Below are 21208 nucleotides of genomic sequence, written 5' to 3'. Positions count from 1 at the left end.
ACACACAGAGTGAGACACACACTCACACCCACACTCACAGAGACTCACACTCAGAGCGAGACACACACTCACACCCACAGAGCGAGACTCACACACAGAGCGAGACACAGAGACTCACACCCACAGAGCGAGACTCACAGAGACTCACACACAGAGCGAGACACACAGAGTGAGACACACACTCACACCCAGAGCGAGACTCACACACAGAGAGAGACACAGAGACTCACACTCACAGAGCGAGACTCACAGAGACTCACACACAGAGCGAGACACACACTCACACCCACACTCACAGAGACTCACACTCACCAGAGCGAGACACACACTCACACCCACAGAGCGAGACACACACTCACACCCACAGAGCGAGACACACACTCACACCCACACTCACAGAGACTCTCACTCACAGAGAGACACAGAGACTCACACACAGAGCGAGACACACACTCGCACCCACACTCAGAGAGACCCACACTCACAGAGAGAGACACAGAGACTCACACAGAGCGAGACACACACTCACACCCACAGAGCGAGACACACACTCACAGAGAGAGACACAGAGACTCACACACAGAGCGAGACACACACTCACACCCACAGAGCGAGACTCACACTCACACTCACCAGAGAGACACACACACACACACTCACAGAGCGAGACACACACTCACACCCACAGAGACACACTCGCAGAGAGAGAGAGACACACACTCTCACACTCACAGAGCGAGACACACACTCACACCCACAGAGACTCGCACTCACAGAGAGAGAGAGAGACACACACACTCACAGACCGAGACACACACTCTCACTCACAGCGAGACACACACTCGCGTACTCACACCCACAGAGAGAGACACGCTCACACTCACACAGCCATCACACACACAATTCAATTCAAATCGCTTTATTGGCATGATGACAAGGTTCATCTTATGTTGCCAAAGCATCGAAAAACATTCATGATTGTACACAAAAATACAGATCTATCCATACAGTGTATAAACAGATCTATCCCTGAGTGTATAAATATACATTCATATAAAGACACACCCTCGCCTGTTATTCCATTCTTGTTCTTTTAGCCTGGAAGGCAGATTTTTGCCTTAGTTCCTGCTCGAGGATTCGGTGGTGGACGGCGGAGAGAGAAAAGGGGGTTCTGTGCGAGGGTGGGAGGGCTGGTGGTGTGAGAGCGTGTGTAGGATAAGAGAGAGGGTTGTAGTTTGAGATAGCGTGCTTTCACACCAGAGAGAGGGAGAGGGTTATCGCCCGTGCGAGAGAGAGAGAGAGAGGGTTATCGCCCGTGCGAGAGAGAGAGGGTTATCGCCCGTGCGAGAGAGAGAGGGTTATCGCCCGTGCGAGAGAGAGAGGGTTATCGCCCGTGCGAGAGAGAGAGAGAGGGTTATCGCCCGTGCGAGAGAGAGAGGGTTATCGCCCGTGCGAGAGAGAGAGGGTTATCGCCCGTGCGAGAGAGAGAGGGTTATCGCCCGTGCGAGAGAGAGAGGGTTATCGCCCGTGCGAGAGAGAGAGGGTTATCGCCCGTGCGAGAGAGAGAGGGTTATCGCCCGTGCGAGAGAGAGAGGGTTATCGCCCGTGCGAGAGAGAGAGGGTTATCGCCCGTGCGAGAGAGAGAGGGTTATCGCCCGTGCGAGAGAGAGAGGGTTATCGCCCGTGCGAGAGAGAGAGGGTTATCGCCCGTGCGAGAGAGAGAGGGTTATCGCCCGTGCGAGAGAGAGAGGGTTATCGCCCGTGCGAGAGAGAGAGGGTTATCGCCCGTGCGAGAGAGGGTTATCGCCCGTGCGAGAGAGAGAGGGTTATCGCCCGTGCGAGAGAGAGAGAGAGGGTTATCGCCCGTGCGAGAGAGGGTTATCGCCCGTGCGAGAGAGAGAGGGTTATCGCCCGTGCGAGAGAGAGAGAGAGGGTTATCGCCCGTGCGAGAGAGAGAGAGAGGGTTATCGCCCGTGCGAGAGAGAGAGAGAGACAGAGAGAGAGGGTTATCGCTCGTGCGAGAGAGAGAGAGGGTTATCGCCCGTGCGAGAGAGAGAGAGAGAGAGAGGGTTATCGCCCGTGCGAGAGAGAGAGAGAGGGTTATCGCCCGTGCGAGAGAGAGGGTTATCGCCCGTGCGAGAGAGAGAGAGAGGGTTATCGCTCGTGCGAGAGAGAGAGAGGGTTATCGCCCGTGCGAGAGAGAGAGAGAGAGAAGGTTATCGCCCGTGCTAGAGAGAGAGAGAGAGAGGGTTATCGCCCGTGCGAGAGAGAGAGAGGGTTATCGCCCGTGCGAGAGAGAGAGAGAGAGAGAGGGTTATCGCCCGTGCGAGAGAGAGAGAGAGAGAAGGTTATCGCCCGTGCGAGAGAGAGAGAGAGAGGGTTATCGCCCGTGCGAGAGAGAGAGAGGGTTATCGCCCGTGCGAGAGAGAGAGAGGGTTAACGCCCGTGCGAGAGAGAGAGGGTTATCGCCTGTGCGAGAGAGAGAGAGGGTTATCGCCCGTGCGAGAGAGAGAGGGTTATCGCCTGTGCGAGAGAGAGAGAGGGTTATCGCCCGTGCGAGAGAGAGAGGGTTATCGCCCGTGCGAGAGAGAGAGAGGGTTATCGCCCGTGCGAGAGAGAGAGGGTTATCGCCCGTGCGAGAGAGAGAGAGGGTTATCGCCCGTGCGAGAGAGAGAGAGGGTTATCGCCCGTGCGAGAGAGAGAGAGAGGGTTATCGCTCGTGTGGGGGAGAGAGAGAGGGTTATCGCTCGTGTGGGGGAGAGAGAGAGGGTTATCGCCCGTGCGAGAGAGAGAGGGTTATCGCCCGTGCGAGAGAGAGAGAGGGTTAACGCCCGTGCGAGAGAGAGAGGGTTATCGCCCGTGCGAGAGAGAGAGGGTTAACGCCCGTGCGAGAGAGAGAGAGGGTTATCGCCTGTGCGAGAGAGAGAGAGGGTTATCGCCCGTGCGAGAGAGAGAGAGGGTTATCGCCCGTGCGAGAGAGAGAGGGTTATCGCCCGTGCGAGAGAGAGAGGGTTATCGCCCGTGCCGGGGAGAGAGAGAGGGTTATCGCCCGTGCGGGGGAGAGAGAGGGTTATCGCCCGTGCGAGAGAGAGAGAGGGGGTTATCGCCCGTGCGAGCGAGAGAGAGAGGGTTATCGCCCGTGCGGGGGAGAGAGAGAGGGTTATAGCCCGTGCCGGGGAGAGAGAGAGGGTTATAGCCCGTGCCGGGGAGAGAGAGAGGGTTATCGCCCGTGCGGGGGAGAGAGAGGGTTATCGCCCGTGCGGGGGAGAGAGAGGGTTATCGCCCGTGCGAGAGAGAGAGGGTTATCGCCCGTGCGAGCGAGAGAGAGGGTTATCGCCCGTGCGAGAGAGAGAGAGAGAGAGAGAGGGTTATCGCCCATGCCAGAGAGAGAGAGAGAGAGAGGGTTATCGCCCGTGCGAGAGAGAGAGAGAGGGTTATCGCCCGTGCGAGAGAGAGAGAGCGTTATCGCCCGTGCGAGAGAGAGAGAGAGAGAGAGGGTTATCGCCCGTGCGAGAGAGAGAGGGTTATCGCCCGTGCGAGAGAGAGAGAGAGGGTTATCGCCCGTGCGAGAGAGAGAGAGAGAGAGAGTGGGTTATCGCCCATGCCAGAGAGAGAGAGAGGGTTATCGCCCGTGCCAGAGAGAGAGAGCGTTATCGCCCGTGCGAGAGAGAGAGAGAGAGAGAGGGTTATCGCCCGTGCGCGAGAGAGAGAGAGGGTTATCGCCCGTGCGCGAGAGAGAGAGAGGGTTATCGCCCGTGCGCGCGAGAGAGAGAGGGTTATCGCCCGTGCGCGAGAGAGAGAGAGGGTTATCGCCCGTGCGAGAGAGAGGGTTCTCGCCCGTGCGAGAGAGAGAGAGAGAGGGTTATCGCCCGTGCGAGAGAGAGAGAGCGTTATCGCCCATGCAGGGGAGAGAGAGAGGGTTATCGCCCGTGAGAGAGAGAGAGAGAGAGAGGGTTATCGCCCGTGCGAGAGAGAGAGGGTTATCGCCCGTGCGCGCGAGAGAGAGAGGGTTATCGCCCGTGCGCGAGAGAGAGAGAGGGTTCTCGCCCATGCGAGAGAGAGAGAGAGAGGGTTATCGCCCGTGCGAGAGAGAGAGAGCGTTATCGCCCGTGCGAGAGAGAGAGAGAGAGGGTTATCGCCCGTGAGAGAGAGAGAGAGAGAGAGGGTTATCGCCCGTGAGAGAGAGAGAGTTATCGCCCGTGCGAGAGAGAGAGAGAGAGAGAGGGTTATCGCCCGTGCGAGAGAGAGAGAGGGTTATCGCCCGTGCGAGAGAGAGGGTTATCGCCCGTGCGAGAGAGAGAGAGAGAGAGGGTTATCGCCCGTGCGAGAGAGAGAGAGGGTTATCGCCCGTGCGAGAGAGAGAGGGTTATCGCCCGTGCGAGAGAGAGAGGGTTATCGCCCGTGCGAGAGAGAGAGGGGGTTATCGCCCGTGCGAGAGAGAGAGAGAGAGAGGGTTATCGCCCGTGCGGGGGAGAGAGAGAGAGAGGGTTATCGCCCGTGCGAGAGAGAGAGAGAGGGTTATCGCCCGTGCGAGCGAGAGAGAGAGAGAGAGGGTTATCGCCCGTGCGAGAGAGAGAGAGGGTTATCGCCCGTGCGAGAGAGAGAGAGGGTTATCGCCCGTGCCGGGGAGAGAGAGAGGGTTATCGCCCGTGCGAGAGAGAGAGAGGGTTATCGCCCGTGCGAGAGAGAGAGGGTTATCGCCCGTGCGAGAGAGAGAGAGGGTTATCGCCCGTGCGGGGGAGAGAGAGAGAGAGAGAGGGTTATCGCCCGTGCGGGGGAGAGAGAGAGAGAGGGTTATCGCCCGTGCGAGAGAGAGAGAGAGGGTTATCGCCCGTAGCGAGAGAGAGAGAGGGTTATCGCCCGTGCGGGGGAGAGAGAGAGGGTTATCGCCCGTGCGAGAGAGAGAGAGAGAGAGAGGGTTATCGCCCGTGCGGGGGAGAGAGAGAGGGTTATCGCCCGTGCGGGGGAGAGAGAGAGGGTTATCGCCCGTGCGAGAGAGAGAGAGAGAGAGGGTTATCGCCCGTGCGAGAGAGAGAGAGGGGGTTATCGCCCGTGCGAGAGAGAGAGAGAGAGAGGGTTATCGCCCGTGCGAGAGAGAGAGGGTTATCGCCCGTGCCGGGGAGAGAGAGGGTTATCGCCCGTGCGGGGGAGAGAGAGGGTTATCGCCCGTGAGAGAGAGAGAGAGGGTTATCGCCCGTGCGGGGGAGAGAGAGAGGGGGTTATCGCCCGAGCGAGAGAGGGTTATCGCCCGTGCGAGAGAGAGAGAGAGAGGGTTATCGCCCGTGCGGGGGAGAGAGAGAGGGGGTTATCGCCCGAGAGAGAGAGGGTTATCGCCCGTGCGAGAGAGAGAGGGTTATCGCCCGTGCGAGAGAGAGAGGGTTATTGCCCGTGCGAGAGAGAGAGAGAGAGGGTTATCGCCCGTGCGAGAGAGAGAGAGAGAGGGTTATCGCCCATGCGAGAGAGAGAGAGAGAGAGGGTTATCGCCCGTGCGGGGGAGAGAGAGAGAGGGTTATCGCCCGTGGCGAGAGAGAGAGGGTTATCGCCCGTGCGAGAGAGAGAGGGTTATCGCCTGTGCGAGAGAGAGAGAGAGGGTTATCGCCCGTGAGAGAGAGAGAGAGAGAGGGTTATCGCCCGTGCGAGAGAGAGAGGGTTATCGCCCGTGCGAGAGAGAGAGGGTTATCGCCCGTGCGAGAGAGAGAGAGAGAGGGTTATCGCCCGTGCGGGAGAGAGAGGGTTATCGCCCGTGCGAGAGAGAGAGGGTTATCGCCTGTGCGAGAGAGAGAGAGAGGGTTATCGCCCGTGCGAGAGAGAGAGAGGGTTATCGCCCGTGCGAGAGAGAGAGAGAGGGTTATCGCCCGTGCGGGGGAGAGAGAGAGAGGGTTATCGCCCGTGCGAGAGAGAGAGGGTTATCGCCCGTGCGGGAGAGAGAGGGTTATCGCCCGTGCGAGAGAGAGGGTTATCGCCCGTGCGAGAGAGAGAGGGTTATCGCCCGTGCGAGAGAGAGAGAGAGAGGGTTATCGCCCGTGCGGGAGAGAGAGAGAGAGGGTTATCGCCCGTGCGAGAGAGAGAGGGTTATCGCCCGTGCGGGAGAGAGAGAGGGTTATCGCCCGTGCGAGAGAGAGAGAGAGAGGGTTATCGCCCGTGCGAGAGAGAGAGAGAGAGAGGGTTATCGCCCGTGCGAGAGAGAGAGAGAGAGGGTTATCGCCCGTGCGGGAGAGAGAGGGTTATCGCCCGTGCGAGAGAGAGGGTTATCGCCCGTGCGAGAGAGAGAGGGTTATCGCCCGTGCGAGAGAGAGGGTTATCGCCCGTGCGAGAGAGAGGGTTATCGCCCGTGCGAGAGAGAGAGGGTTATCGCCCGTGCGAGAGAGAGGGTTATCGCCCGTGCGAGAGAGAGAGGGTTATCGCCCGTGCGAGAGAGAGAGAGAGGGGGTTATCACCCGAGCGAGAGAGAGAGAGAGAGAGAGGGTTATCGCCCGTGCGAGAGAGAGAGAGGGTTATCGCCCGTGCGAGAGAGAGAGGTTTATCGCCCGTGCGAGAGAGAGAGAGAGGGGGTTATCACCCGAGCGAGAGAGAGAGAGGGTTATCGCCCGTGCGGGGGAGAGAGAGGGTTATCCGCGTGCAAGTGAGAGAGTGTAGGAGAGGGGTCTGGTGCGTTGAGAGGCAGAGGGGTGGGGCAGTGTAGCGGTAATGGGATATTTAGGTCAGATTCTGGGTAACAGTACCAGGGCGATTACAGTGTAGCAGAGCCGGGTGTGGGAGCACAACACGAGAGCGAGGGTAGACACTGAGGGATACAATGTCGGAGAGAGCGGAGAAGGGATACAGTGTTTGTGGGCGAATGGATGATAAATGGAGAACATGGGAGAGACTTGGGGTGAAGTGAAGCCGTGCGGGAGGGAGGGAGGGTGATCTGACAGGAAGGAGAGGGAATGACCCACTCCCACACGGAGAGGGAGAGACGGAGGGGGACTGCGATGCTGGACGTGGAGCAGCAGAGCACAGAGTGGATCAGCGAAGCTGAAAAGAGGGCGAGGTTAGCGAGTGGGCTGCAGGAATAAAAAAAATGGGAGGAGAGGGCAGAAAATGAGACGGAAAGAATAAACAGGCGGGCAAAATTTCTCCCTCCGCACGAGAAAGCGTGGGGGGGGGGGGGGGAAACCATCTCTCGTCCCCTCTCTATCTGCGGGAGGATTTTTGCAGTTTTGTTGTGCGATACGGTGCGAGCGAGAAAGCGCTTGCGTGGTCGAGCTCGGGACGCTGGTACGGAGCGTGAAAACCGTGTACGGGGCAGCCATTTACCACCGCGCTGTTCTGGGCGGTGTTTTTATTTTCTCGCGGAGCCCCTTTCCGCCTCTGTTGTTCTCGGAGAGGGCGAGAGCGAGAGCTGTGTCCTGAGAGAGCGAGCGAGAAAGAATTGTGCTTCAAAGGTTTATTTTAAAAAGCGTTGTTTCTCTTTCACTACTGGGAGGCTCAGTCTGTGGTCCGAAACTGGTGGCGGACGTGATTTGTAACATTGTGGTTTTTAAAAAAAAAAGTAGGGCACAGTTTTACTTTTTTTTGATTGTGTCTTATCAGACCTGTGATGTTACTGCGTCTCTGTCTCTCTCGTGGATTTTTGGACGGTTAAATTAAAGCTAGGGTTGTATTCCCTGGAATCTATACGGTTAAGCAGTGATTCGATCTCAGTTTTCAGGATATTAAGGGGAACTAATGGGGGGTAGGTCGAGCGAGAGAAACTGTTTCCACTGGTTTGGGAGTCCAGGGCGAGGGGACACGAAGGGTGGGAGAAGTTTGGAACTCCCTTCCGCAAGCGGCAATTGATGCTGGAGTTGTTCATTATGAATCGGAGATTGACCGATTTTTGATGGCCAAAGGTATTAAGGGATACGGGGCAAAGGCGGGGCTGTGGAGTTAGGTCACAGATCAGCCCTGATCTTGTTGACTGGCGGAACAGGCTCGAGGAGCTACAGGGCCTACTCCTGTTCCTAAAATTACAGGTGGAAAAAAGTAATGCTTAAGGTGTTTTGAATAATAATTAACTGACCGAGTGTTAACTCCCTCCAAGGCTCTTGAACTCTCTGATGATGGGGAACGTAGGAACAGAGTAGGCCCATTCAGTCACTCGAGCCTGTTACCATAGGAACAGAGTAGGCCCATTCAGTCACTCGAGCCTGTTACACAGGAACAGGAGGAGGCCCATTCAGTCACTCGAGCCTGTTACACAGGAACAGGAGGAGGCCCATTCAGTCACTCGAGCCTGTTACACAGGAACAGGAGGAGGCCCATTCAGTCACTCGAGCCTGTTACACAGGAACAGGAGGAGGCCCATTCAGTCACTCGAGCCTGTTACACAGGAACAGGAGGAGGCCCATTCAGTCACTCGAGCCTGTTACACAGGAACAGGAGGAGGCCCATTCAGCCCCTCGAGTCTGTTACACAGGAACAGGAGGAGGCCATTCAGCCCCTCGAGCCTGTTGCATAGGAACAGGAGGAGGCCATTCTATCCTGCCCTTTAAATGCTGCAGGGAGAACTCCCGGGAGGGGACAAGGTGGAATCGAACCCATGGCGCTGGACACCATCTGTTACTTACTGGGCAAATGCTCGTGCGAGACCGTCGGAGGGGCAGTATTGAGGGAGCGCTGCACTGTCGGAGGGTCAGTACTGAGGGAGCGCTGCACTGTCGGAGGGGCAGTACTGAGGGAGCGCTGCACTGTCGGAGGGGCAGTACTGAGGGAGCACTGCACTGTCGGAGGGGCAGTACTGAGGGAGCGCTGCACTGTCGGAGGGGCAGTACTGAGGGAGCGCTGCACTGTCGGAGGGGCAGTACTGAGGGAGCGCTGCACTGTCGGAGGGGCAGTACTGAGGGAGCACTGCACTGTCGGAGGGGCAGTACTGAGGGAGCGCTGCACTGTCGGAGGGGCAGAACAGAGGGAGCGCTGCACTGTCGGAGGGGCAGTACTGAGGGAGCGCTGCACTGTCGGAGGGGGCAGTACTGAGGGAGCGCTGCACTGTCGGAGGGGCAGTACTGAGGGAGCACTGCACTGTGGGAGGGGCAGTACTGCGGGAGCGCCGCACTGTTGGAGGTGCCGTCTTTCGGATGAGACGTTAAAACGAGGCCCCTGTCTGCCCTGAAAGGTGGACATAAAAGATCCCACAGCCACTATTGGAAGATGATCAGTGGGGCGTTCTCCCTGGTGTAAGGGGGCCCAATATTTATGCCTCAACCAACGTGACTAAAAATCAGAGCATCTTGTCATTTATCCCATTGCTGTTTGTGGCATCTTGCTGTGCGCACGTTGTCTGCCGCGTTTCCTGCATCCCAACAGTGTCTTGACTTCAGAAGTTATTCATTGGCTGTGAAGTGCTTTGGGGCGTCCTGAGGTGGTGAAAGGCGTTGGAGAAATGGGAGTTAGTTCCTTTTTGGCCTGTTCCTGAATGTCAATGTTCTGCTGCTCGATTTAAACTGACGTTGCCCTCATTTCCTGTCCCAAGGAGATATGGCTGTGCTTTACAGAGAGGTGCGAAAACACTTGGGAAACATAGAAACATAGAGGATAGGAGCAGTAGGCCATTCGGCCCCTCGAGCCTGCTCCGCCATTTAATGAGATCATGGCTGATGATCCAAATTCAGTAACCTGTCCCTGCTTTCTCCCCAAATCCCTTGATCCCTTTAGCCTTAAGAAATATATCCAACTCCTTCTTGAATATATTTAATGAATTGGCCTCAACTGCCTTCTGTGGTAGAGAATTCCACAGGTTCACCACTCTCTGGGTGAAGAAATTCATCCTCATTTCAGTCCTAAATGGCCTACCCCTTATCCTTAGCCTGTGACCCCTGGTTCTGGACTCCCCGACCATCGGGAACATCCTTCCTGCATCTAGTCTGTCCAGTCCTGTTAGAATTTTATAAGTTTCAATGAGATCCCCTCTCATTCTTCTAAACTCTAGCGAATATAAGCCTAATCGACTCAATCTCTCCTTGTACGTCATTCCTGCCATCCCAGGTATCAGTCTGGTGAATCTTCGCTGAACTCCCTCCATGGCAAGAACATCCTTCCTCAGATAAGGCGACCAAAACTGCACACAATACTCAAGATGTGGTCTCGCCAAGGCCCTGTACAACTGCAGCAAGACATCCTTGTTCCTGTACTCAAACCCTCTCGCTACGAAGGCCAACATACCATTTGCCTTCTTAACCGCCTGCTGCACCTGCATGCTTACCTTCAGCGACTGGTGCACAAGGACACCCAGAATGGGCTGGATAGGAGTTAGACTCTCCATTGCTAAATTCCCCCCCCCCCCCCCCATCCCTTGTCCTTTCTTCTTCTCCTCACTGTTCTATTTGACCCCGAGAGGCGCTTCGGACCCCCATATCCGCTCCATCACCAAGACCGCCGCCTTCCACCTCGGTGACGTCTCCGCCCCGCCTCGGCCCGTCTCCGCCCCGCCTCGGCCCGTCTGCTGCTGAAACCCTCCTCCGTGCCCGTTGTTTCCTCCAGAATCCCGACTATTCCGACCCTCTCCTGGCCAGCCTCCCATTTTCAACCCGCCGCAAACTCCAGCTCATCCAAAACTCCTGCTAGCCCCGTATCCCAACTCGCACCAAGTCCCCTTCGCCCATCACTCTAACCCCTCACCTCCTCCCCGCCACCACATGCTCACTGACCAACACTGGCTCCCAGTCCGGCAACGCCTCGATTTTATAATTCTCCATCCTTGTTTTCAAATCCCTCCATGGCCCTCACCCCCTCCCAATCTCTGTAACCTCCTCCAGCCCCTACAACCCTCCCTATCTCTGTAACCTCCTCCAGCCCTACAACCCTCCCTATCTCTGTAACCTCCTCCAGCCCTACAACCCTCCCTATCTCTGTAACCTCCTCCAGCCCCAACAACCCTCACTATCTCTGTAACCTCCTCCAGCCCCTACAACCCTCCCTATCTCTGTAACCTCCTCCAGCCCCTACAACCCTCCCTATCACTGTAACCTCCTCCAGCCCTACAACCCTCCCTATCTCTGTAACCTCCTCCAGCCCCTACAACCCTCCCTATCTCTGTAACCCCCTCCAGCCCCAACAACCCTCACTATCTCTGTAACCACCTCCAGCCCCTAGCACGGTGGCATAGTGGTTAGCACTGTTGCCTCACAGCGCCAGGGACCCGGGTTCGAATCCGGCCTCGGGCGACTGTCTGTGTGGAGTTTGCACATTCTCCCCGTGTTTGCGTGGGTTTTCTCCGGGTGCTCCGGTTTCCTCCCACAGTCCAAAGATGTGCGGGTTAGGTTGATTGGCTATGATAAATTGACCCTTAGTGTTAGGGGGATTAAAATATGTGGGGTTACGGGGATAGGGTGGGATATGTGTTGGTTACGGGGATCGGGTGGGATATGTGTCGGTGCAGGCTCGATGGGCCGAAGGGACCTCTATCTGCACTGTGGGGTTTCTGTGATTCTGTGAACCCTCCCTATCTCTGTAACCTCCTCCAGCCCCGACAACCCTCCCTATCTCTGTAACCTCCTCCAGCCCCTACAACCCTCCCTATCTCTGTAACCTCCTCCAGGCCTACAACCCTCCCTATCTCTGTAACCTCCTCCAGCCCCTACAACCCTCCCTATCTCTGTAACCTCCTCCAGTCCCTACAACCCTCCCTATCTCTGTAACCTCCTCCAGCCCCTACAACCCTCCCTATCTCTGTAACCTCCTCCAGCCCCTACAACCCTCCCTATCTCTGTAACCTCCTCCAGGCCTACAACCCTCCCTATCTCTGTAACCTCCTCCAGCCCCTACAACCCTCCCTATCCCTGTAACCTCCTCCAGCCCCTACAACCCTTCCTATCTCTGTAACCTCGTACAACCCTCCGAGATCTCTGCACTCCTCCAATTCTGGCCTCTTGCACATCCCCCAATTTCCATCGCTCCACCATTGGCGGGCGAGCCTTCAGCTGCCTGGGTCCTAAGCTCTGGAATTCCCTACCTAAACCTCTCTACCTCTCTTTCCTCCTTTTAAGACACTCCTCAAAACCTTCCTCTTTGACCAAGCTTTTGGTCACCTGCCCCTAGCATCTCCTTATGTGGCTCGGTGTCAAATTTTTGTTGGATAATCGCTCCTTGGGGTGTTTTGAAGAACATCCGAATTAGGAGCAGGAGTCGGCCATTCGGCCCCTCGAGCCTGCTCCGCCATTCAATAAGATCATGGCTGATCTGCTTCCTCGACTCCACTTTCCCACCCTATCCCCATATCCCTTGATTCCCTTCATGCCCAAAAACCTATTGATCTCTGCCTTGAATATACTCAACGACTGAGCCTCCACAGCCCTCTGGGCAGAGAATTCCAAAGATTCACCACCCTCTGAGTGAAGAATTTCCTCCTCACCACAGTCCAAAATGGCCGACCCCTTATCCTGAGACTGTGACCACTGGTTCTAGACTCCCCAGCCAGGGGAAACATCCTCTCAGCATTTACTACTTTTAAAGGAGCTGTCCATGTACAAGTTGTTGTTAATCTGCTGCATGTTTTAAAAAAGAAACATCTGGCGATCGGCAGCTTGGCTTCGTGTGTTCGGAATTCCCCTGCTGTGTCTGTGTTGTGGACGTCCCACTTCTCCTGACACGGTTTATCAGGCCACACGGGACATTCTGTGCCGCTCTGCATACAATGGACTGCTCCTGGAGTGCGGCCTCCCATTGTTCTGTCTCCTTGAAAGGCTTGGCGGCCATTTCGCACAAGTCTCCCGGCACTAAAATGGCGGCCGGCAGCTGTCCGAGCAAAGGTTTAACCTGCTCCTGAGTCCTGGGTGCCGGGGTGCGCGGGGGATGGCGGGGCAGGGGGTGGGTTCTAGCCACCACCCCCCGCTCTCGAGACCCGACCTAATCCAGGCTGACGCTGGCCTCGCCCGGTAGTACCGAGGGAGCGCCGCACCGTGGGAGGTGCCGTCTTTCGAGGTCAGGCATGAAACCGAGGCCCCGTCTGCTCTCTGGGGCGGACGTTAAAGGTCCCATGAACACTGTTGGACAAAGAGCAGGGGGAGTTCTCCCCGCTGTCCTGGGCCCAATATTTCACCCTCAACCAGCCTCACGAAAACAAAGAGAGATGATCTGGTCATTATCACATTGCTGTTGTGGGAGCTTGCTGTGCGCAAATTGGCTGCTGCGTTTCCCACATTACAACAGTGACTACAATTCAAAAAGTACTTCATTGGCTGTGAAGTGTTTTGGGACGTCCTGAGGTGGTGAAAGGCGCCATAGGAATGGGAGACCCTCCCTATCTCTGTAACTTCCTCCAGTCCCTACAACCCTCCCTATCTCGGTAACCTCCTCCAGTCCGTACAACTCTCCCTATGTCTGTAACCTCCTCCAGTCCGTACAACCCTCCCTATCACTGTAACCTCCTCCAGTCCCTACAACCCTCCCTATCTCTGTAACCTCCACCAGTCCGTACAACTCTCCCTATGTCTGTAACCTCCTCCAGTCCGTACAACCCTCCCTATCTCTGTAACCTCCTCCAGCCCCGACAACCCTCCCTATGTCTGTAACCTCCTCCAGCCCCGACAACACTCCCTATCTCTGTAACCTCCTCCAGCCCCTACAACCCTCCCTATCTCTGTAACCTCCTCCAGCCCTCCCTATCTCTGTAACCTCCTCCAGCCCGACAACGCTCCCGATCTCTGGAAGCTCCTCCAGCCCGACAACCCTCCCTATCTCTGTAACCTCCTCCAGCCCGACAACCCTCCCGATCTCTGGAAGCTCCTCCAGCCCCTACAACCCTCCCTATCTCTGTAACCTCCTCCAGCCCTCCCTATCTCTGTAACCTCCTCCAGTCCCGACAACCCTCCCTATCTCTGTAACCTCCTCCAGCCCCTACAAACCTCCCTATCTCTGTAACCTCCTCCAGCCCTACAACCCTCCCTATCTCTGTAACCTCCTCCAGCCCTACAACCCTCCCTATCTCTGTAACCTCCTCCAGCCCCTACAACCCTCCCTATCTCTAACCTCCTCCAGCTCCTACAACCCTCCCTATCTCTGTAACCTCCTCCAGCCCCTACAACCCTCCCTATCTCTGTAACCTCCTCCAGCCCTACAACCCTCCCTATCTCTGTAACCTCCTCCAGTCCCTACAACCCTCCCTATCTCTGTAACCTCCTCCAGCCCCTACAACCCTCCCTATCTCGGTAACAACCTCCAGCTCCTACAACCCTCCCTATCTCTGTAACCTCCTCCAGCCCCTACAACCCTCCCTATGTCTGTAACCTCCTCCAGCCCCTACAACCCTCCCTATCTCTGTAACCTCCTACAACCCTCCCTATCTCTGTTACCTCCTCCAGCCCCTACAACCCTTCCTATCTCTGTAACCTCCTACAACCCTCCGAGATCTCTGCGCTCCCCCAATTCTGGCCTCTTGCGCATCCCCGATTTCCATCGCTCCATCATTGGCGGCCGTGCCTTAGCTGCCTAGGCCCAAATCTCTGGAATTTCCTCCCTGCCTCTCTCGGGCTCCTTAAAACCCACCTGTGACCACCTGTCCTAATACCCCCTGATGTGGCCCAGTGTCACATTGTGTTTGATAATCGCTCCTGTGAAGAGCCTTGGGATGTTTTACAATGTTATAGGCGCTGTGCCAATGCAGGCGGTTGTTGTTGGAGTGTTGCGGGTGTCTTTCGCCCGGTGTTTGCCCATCGCTGCCTGTTTTGAGCCGCAGAATAGAGGCTGAATTTATTTAGTCAGTGATGGTGTGTGTGTGTGTGTGGTGGGCCTGTGGAACCTGGTCTGCACCTGACTGTCGGGTGATGTGCGAGTGGTGTTTGGTGTGTGGGTTTGAAGAGGGAGACGAGCTGCTGACTGTGGAGTGTTCAGACAGGAGAGCGGAATCTGAATAGCGATCTCACTTTCCGTCTGTGACAGAACCGGCTGGGTGAGTCTGTGGACAAAAAGTCTTTATCTTGTGTATGTCGCCCCCACCCCCGGCCCCCTCTCTCTCTCTCTCCCTGCCCCCTCTCTCTCTCTCTCCCTGCCCCCTCTCTCTCTCTCTCCCTGCCCCCTCTCTCTCTCTCTCCCTGCCCCCTCTCTCTCTCTCTCTCCCTGCCCCCTCTCTCTCTCTCCCTGCCCCCTCTCTCTCTCTCCCTGCCCCCTCTCTCTCTCTCTCCCTGCCCCCTCTCTCTCTCCTCCTGCCCCCTCTCTCTCTCTCCCTGCCCCCTCTCTCTCTCTCCCTGCCCCCTCTCTCTCTCTCCCTGCCCCCTCTCTCTCTCTCCCTGCCCCCCTCTCTCTCTCTCCCTGCCCCCTCTCTCTCTCTCCCTGCCCCCTCTCTCTCTCTCTCCCTGCCCCCTCTCTCTCTCCCTGCCCCCTCTCTCTCTCTCCCTGCCCCCTCTCTCTCTCTCCCTGCCCCCTCTCTCTCTCTCTCTCCCTGCCCCCTCTCTCTCTCTCCCTGCCCCCTCTCTCTCTCTCCCTGCCCCCTCTCTCTCTCTCCTGCCCCCTCTCTCTCTCTCCCTGCCCCCTCTCTCTCTCTCCCTGCCCCCTCTCTCTCTCTCCCTGCCCCCTCTCTCTCTCTCCCTGCCCCCTCTCTCTCTCTCCCTGCCCCCTCTCTCTCTCTCTCTCCCTGCCCCCTCTCTCTCTCTCCCTGCCCCCCTCTCTCTCTCTCCCTGCCCCCTCTCTCTCTCTCCCTGCCCCCTCTCTCTCTCTCCCTGCCCCCTCTCTCTCTCTCCCTGCCCCCTCTCTCTCTCTCCCTGCCCCCTCTCTCTCTCTCCCTGCCCCCTCTCTCTCTCTCCCTGCCCCCTCTCTCTCTCTCCCTGCCCCCTCTCTCTCTCTCCCTGCCCCCTCTCTCTCTCTCCCTGCCCCCTCTCTCTCTCTCCCTGCCCCCTCTCTCTCCCTGCCCCCCTCTCTCTCCCTGCCCCTCTCTCTCCCTGCCCCCTCTCTCTCCCTGCCCCTCTCTCTCCCTGCCCCCTCTCTCTCCCTGCCCCCTCTCTCTCCCTGCCCCCTCTCTCTCCCTGCCCCCTCTCTCTCCCTGCCCCTCTCTCTCCCTGCCCCTCTCTCTCCCTGCCCCTCTCTCTCCCTGCCCCCTCTCTCTCCCTGCCCCTCTCTCTCCCTGCCCCCTCTCTCTCCCTGCCCCTCTCTCTCCCTGCCCCCTCTCTCTCCCTGCCCCCTCTCTTCTTCCCTGCCCCCTCTCTCTCTCTCTCCCTGCCCCCTCTCTCTCTCTCTCCCTGCCCCTCTCTCTCTCTCTCTCCCTGCCCCCTCTCTCTCTCTCTTCCCTCTCTCTCCCCTGCCCCCTCTCTCTCTCTCTCCCTGCCCCCTCTCTCTCTCTCTCCCTGCCCCCTCTCTCTCTCTCTCCCTGCCCCCTCTCTCTCTCTCTCCCTGCCCCCTCTCTCTCTCTCTCTCTCCCTGCCCCCTCTCTCTCTCTCTCCCTGCCCCCTCTCTCTCTCTCTCTCCCTGCCCCCTCTCTCTCTCTCTCCCTGCCCCCTCTCTCTCTCTCTCTCCCTGCCCCTCTCTCTCTCTCTCCTGCCCCCTCTCTCTCTCTCTCCCTGCCCCCTCTCTCTCTCTCTCTCCCTGCCCCCTCTCTCTCTCTCTCCCTGCCCCCTCTCTCTCTCTCTCCCTGCCCCCTCTCTCTCTCTCTCCCTGCCCCCTCTCTCTCTCTCTCCCTGCCCCCTCTCTCTCTCTCTCCCTGCCCCCTCTCTCTCTCTCCTCCCTGCCCCCTCTCTCTCTCTCTCCCTGCCCCCTCTCTCTCTCTCTCCCTGCCCCCTCTCTCTCTCTCTCCCTGCCCCCTCTCTCTCTGTCTCTCTCTCTCTCTCTCTCTCTCTCTCTCTCTCTCTCTCCTGCCCCCCCCTCTCCCTGCCCCCCCCCCTCTCTCTGTATTCAATTCAATTCAAATCGCTTTATTGGCATGATAAGGTACATCTTATGTTGCCAAAGCATCGAAATACATTTATGATTGAACACATAAACGCAGATCTATTTGTACAGTGTATAAACAGATATATCCCAGAGTGTATAAATATTCATTCGTATAATTTGTATATACTCTTTTCTTAGATTTACTGTAACCTCCTACAACCCTCCCTATCTCTGTAACCTCCTCCAGCCCCTACAACCCTCCCTATTTCTGTAACCTCCTCCAGCCCCTACAACCCTCCAAGATCTCCGCGCTCCTCCAATTCTGGCGTCCCCGATTTCCATCGCTCCACCATTGGTGGCCGTGCCTTCAGCTACCTCAGCCCTAAACTCTGGAATTCCCTCCCTAAACTTCTCTGCCTCTCTCTCCCCCTTTCAAGATGCTCTTTAAAACCTACCTCTTTGACCAAGCTTTTGGTCACTTGCCCCAATATCTCCTTATGTGACTCGGTGTCAAATCTTGTTTGAAAATCACTCCTGTGAAATGCCTTCGGACATTATACTTCATTAAAGATGCTGTATCAATGCAAGTTGTTCTTGTTATGGCTGGACCTAACTCCATGTGCCCGCCATTGCCCCATATCCCTTAATACCTTTGGTTAACAAAAATCTTATCAATCTCAGATTTAAAATTAACAATTGATCTTTGCGGAAGAGAGTTCCAAACTTCTACCTCCCTTGGCATGTAGAAGTGTTTCCGAACTTCACTCCTGAAAGGCCTGGCTCTTTTAGACTCTGTCTCCTAGTCCTAGACTGCCCAACCAGCGGAAATAGTTTCTCTCTCTATCTACCCCTATCAGTTCCCCTTAATATCTTGAAAACTTCGATCAAATCACCCCTTAACCTTCTAAAATCCAGGGAATACGACACTAATTGGTGTAATCTCTCCTCGTAACTTAACCCTTAGAGACCGGGTAACATTCTGGCAAACCTACGCTGCACTCAATCCAAGGCCAATAGATCCTTCTTAAGATGTGGTGCCCAGAACTGAAAAAAATCCAGAGAATGCTGGAAATACTCAGCAGGTCAGGCAGCACCTGTGGGGAGAGAAATGGAGTTAACGTTTCAGGTCGATGACCTTCCGTCAGAACTGGAAAAAGTTAGAGATGTCACAGGTTTTAAGCAAGTGCAGAGGCAGAGACAGCGGGGAGAGGAGGAAAGAATAAAAGGGAAGGTCTGTGATAGGGTGGAAGACAGGAGCGATTAAATCACTAAAGGGATGATGGTGCAAGGCAAAAGGAGATGGTAATGGGACATCTTCCCCTCCCCTCCCCTTTCAGCATTCCGTAGGGACTGCTCCCTCCGAGACACCCTAGTCCACTCCTCTATCACCTCCCAGCACCCCTTCCCCTTCGCCTGGCACCTTCCCGTGCAAGCGCAGGAGATGCAACACCTGCCCTTATACCTCCCCCCTTCCCACTGTCCAGGGCCCCAAACACCCCTTCCAGGTGAAACAGCAATTTACTTGTACTTCTTGCAATTTAGTGTACCGTATTCGCTGCTCACGATGCGGTCTCCTCTACATTGGGGAGACCAAACGCAGATTGGGCGACCGCTTTGCGGAACACCTCCGGTCAGTCAGTAAGGGTGACCCTGAGCTTCCGGTCGCCTGTCACTTTAATTCTCCGCCCCATTCCCACTCGGACCTCACCGTCCTTGGCCTCTTGCATTGTTCCACGGAAGCTCACCGTAAACTCGAGGAACAGCACCTCATCTTCCAATTAGGCACTTTACAGCCTTCCGGACTAAATATCGAGTTCAACAACTTCAGATCATAACCTCGGCCATTTTTACTTATATTTTTTATCCACCCCTTTTTTGGTTTTCCCCCCCCCCCCCTTTTTTTTTTCTCTCTCCCACATGGCAGCTGTCTCCCATTCTGCCAGCGCATTTCACACCTAATCTAGAGCCGTCTTTTGTCTCCACTAGTCCGATCACCATCTCGTCTGGTTTTGAATACCTCTTAATGTCTCTTCTTCTTTTGTTCTCTCCCAGCCCTGCCTTTCGATCCATTTCATTTCCTTTCCAGTTTTGAAAAAGGGTTTCGACCCAAAACGTCGACTCTATTTTCTCTCCACGGATGCTGCCTGGCCTGCTGAGCTTTTCCAGCATTTTCTGTTGTTATTTCGGATTTCCAGCATCCGCAGTATTTTGCTATCAAACAAAAGATGGGTCTAGAGGAGGTGTAAATGGGAACAGCAGAATCATTGGGGAAAAAAAGTCGGGGAAAATGAGGACAGAGATTATGGTCTGAAATTGTTGAACTCTCTGTCGAGTCCGGCAGGCTGTAAAGTGCCTCATCGAAAGATGAGGTGCTGTTCCTCGAGCTTACGCTGAGCTTCATTTGAATGGTGTAGGAGGCCGAGGACCGAGAGGTCGGGGTGGGAGTGGGGCGGAGAATTAAAATAAGAACGCAAGAAACAGGAGCAGGAGTAGGCCAGTCGGCCCCTCGAGCCTGCTCCGCCATTCAATAAGATCATGGCTGATCCAACCTTGGTCTCAACACCACTTTCCCGCTCTCTCCCCAAACCCCTGGACTCCCCTCGTAGTTCAAATGTCTGTCAGTCTCCGCCTTGAATATATTCAGTGACTCCGCCTCCCCAGCTCTCCGGGGTAGAGAATTCCAACGATTCACGACCCTCTGAGAGAAGAAATTCCTCCTCATCTCCGTCTTAAATGGCCGACCCCTTATTCTGAGACTGTGCCCCCGAGTTCTAGATACCCCCACGAGGGGAAACATCCTCTCAACATCCACCCTGTCAATCCCCCTCAGAATCTTATATGTTTCAATAAGATCCCCTCTCATTCTTCTAAACTCCAATGAGTATAGGCCCAACCAGCTCAACCTTTCCTCATAAGTCAACCCCTTCATCCCAGGAATCAACCGAGTGAACCTTCTCTGAGCTGCCTCCAATGCAAGTATATCCCTCCTTAAATATAGAGACCAGAACTGTACGCAGTACTCCAGGTGTGGTCTCACCAGCGCCCTGTACAGTTGTAGCAGGACTTCCCTACCTTTATACTCCAGCCCCCTTTCAATAAAGGCCAACATTCCATTTGCCTTCCTAATTACTTGCTGAAAATGAAACACTTGCATTTATATAGCGCCTTTCAGGACTTCCGGACATCCCAAAGTGCTTTACAGCCAATTAAGTACTGTTGTAATGTTGGAAACCCGCCAGCCATTTTGCGCACAGCAAGCTCCCACAAACAGCATTGTGATAATGACCAAATCGTCTGTTTTAGTGATGTTGAATGAGGGATGAATCTTGGGCTCAGGACACCGGGGATAACTCCCCTCTGCTCTTCCTCGAAATACTGCCATGGGATCTTTTACGTCCACCTGAGAGAGCCTTCGACGAGAGATTTAACGTTTCATCCGAAAGACGGCACCTCCGACAGTGCAGCACTCCCTCGGCACGGCACCGGGAGTGTCGGCCTTGATTTTTGCGCCCGAGTCCCTGGAGCGGGACCTGAACCCACAGCCTTCTGACTCGGAGAGGCGAGGGTGCTACCCACAGAGCCACAGGCGACCGGAAGCTCCGGGTCACACTTGCAGCCTGAACGGAGGTGTTCCGCAAAGCGCTCACCCAACCTGTGTTTGGCCTCCTTGTTACCGCCTCAAACAAAGAGAGTGCATGAAAAAATATTGGCAAGGAAAACCCAAAGATGTTTTGGAAATATATTAAGAGCAAGAGGTTAACTAAAGTAACAGTAGGGCCTATTAGGGAGCATAAGGGTAATCTGTGGAGGCGGGAGACGTCGGTAGGGTTCTTAATGAATAATTTGCGACTGTTTTCACAGAAGAGAGGGACGATGCAGTCAGGGAGGAGTGTGAAGTATTAGATGAAATAAGCATAGTGGGAGAGAGGAAGTATTAAGGGGTTTAGCATCATTGAAAGTGGATAAATCCCCAGGCCCGGATGAAATGTATCCCAGGCTGTTAAGAGAAGCAAGAGAGGAAATAGCAGAGGCCCTGACCATCATTTTCCAATCCTCTCCGGCTACAGGTGTGGTGCCAGAGGACCGCTAACATGGTACCGTTGTTTAAAAAGGGAGAAAGGGATAGACCGAGTAATTACAGGCCAGTCAGTCCAATCTTGGTGGTGGAAAAATTATTGGAAAAAATTCTGAGGGACAGATTTCTTCATTTAGGAAGACACGGATTAACCAGCGACAGTCAGCACGGATTTGTTAAGGGAAGGTCGTGTCTGACTAACTTGATTGAATTTTTTGAGGTGGCAACAAGGAGGGTCGATGAGGGTAGTGCGTTTGATGTAGTGTATATGGATTTTAGCAAGGCTTTTGATAAGGTCCCGCATGGCATATTGGAACG

The 21208-nt window shown here is 55.5% G+C and overlaps 1 protein-coding gene across 8 annotated transcripts in view; it reads left to right on the top strand.

Annotated features, from left to right (window-relative positions):
• The window catches only part of ctnnd1 (catenin (cadherin-associated protein), delta 1), a 126682-nt gene that overhangs the window by 586 nt on the left and 104888 nt on the right, over positions 1 to 21208 (top strand). The gene's annotated exons all lie outside the window — the stretch shown is intronic.

Source organism: Somniosus microcephalus, unplaced genomic scaffold (genome assembly GCF_052327205.1).
Source record: "Somniosus microcephalus isolate GS21.2 unplaced genomic scaffold, FLI_Smic_1.0 unresolved_chr2, whole genome shotgun sequence".
In the NCBI taxonomy this organism is placed as follows: Eukaryota; Metazoa; Chordata; class Chondrichthyes; order Squaliformes; family Somniosidae; genus Somniosus; species Somniosus microcephalus.
The sequence above is the reverse complement of the archived record's forward strand: the minus strand, read 5'-3'. Positions and strand labels throughout refer to the sequence as shown.